This window comes from Chrysochloris asiatica, unplaced genomic scaffold (genome assembly GCF_000296735.1).
Source record: "Chrysochloris asiatica unplaced genomic scaffold, ChrAsi1.0 scaffold04799, whole genome shotgun sequence".
Taxonomy (NCBI): Eukaryota; Metazoa; Chordata; class Mammalia; order Afrosoricida; family Chrysochloridae; genus Chrysochloris; species Chrysochloris asiatica.
The window spans coordinates 6,100-6,943 of NW_006413317.1; the positions used below are offsets into that span (position 1 = coordinate 6,100).

The following is an 844-nucleotide window of genomic DNA, read 5'->3' on the forward strand; positions in this document are numbered from 1 at the left end:
CAAGAGGCCAGTCCATACATGGAAGACATGTACTTGGGGTGGGTGGTTGGTCCAGGGTGGGCCTTGGGAACAAGTCCCCTGGACACTGGGGAATCTGCAGCTCTGAATGGTGGGCAGGCAGGGGAGCTATGAAGAAGTACTGGTGCAGAAGGGCTTCGGAGGCCATGATAATGCTGATGAGTAGAGTAGAGAAGAAACTGATTGAGCAGGTCCAAGGCTTGAGGAGAAGCATCAGGCAATACCTCTTCCAGGGCTCGGGTGCCTGTTCCTTAAAGGAGATCTTGTTGTAGACAGTCGGGCTGCTGAGTGATCCCTGGCCAGACTTGAGATCTAAGGATGCCCAAGACTTGAAGCACACAACAAAGGTGTTCAGTGTCATTCTCTCCAGGAAAAGATCCATTCAATAATTCTCCCATGATGCATCCCATGGCCCACAGGTTGACACCCTGGTCATATGGCTGTATACCATACATGAGCTCAGGGGCTCAGTATCATCTGGTGGCCACCTGGTGGGTATAGAGATGGCTGCCATCTGGAGAAAAGACTCGTGCCAGGCCAAAGCCCTCTATCTTGAGCTGGCCTGAGGCTGGTTGGCTGGTTTCAGGTCCCAATGAACAATATTGTTGGCGTGGCAGAAGGCAACACCCTTGAGCAGCATCTGGAGATAGCTCTTTACCTGTGCTGGGGCAATGGCTTCTGGGCATGACGTACCACCTCTGCTAGATCTGACAGCATGAACTCAAAGTCCATGATGAGGCCAGTACCATGCAGGAACATAGCCTTCAGCTGCACCACCAAGTGGACTGAGGGAGAGGCAGGCATCAGGAGATCATAGGGAACGGAG

The 844-nt window shown here is 52.7% G+C and overlaps 1 pseudogene; it reads right to left on the reverse strand.

The window, feature by feature from the left end:
* Positions 1 to 18: 18 nt before the first annotated feature.
* Positions 19 to 822, reverse strand: LOC102823967 (annotated as a pseudogene).
* Positions 823 to 844: the final 22 nt, after the last annotated feature.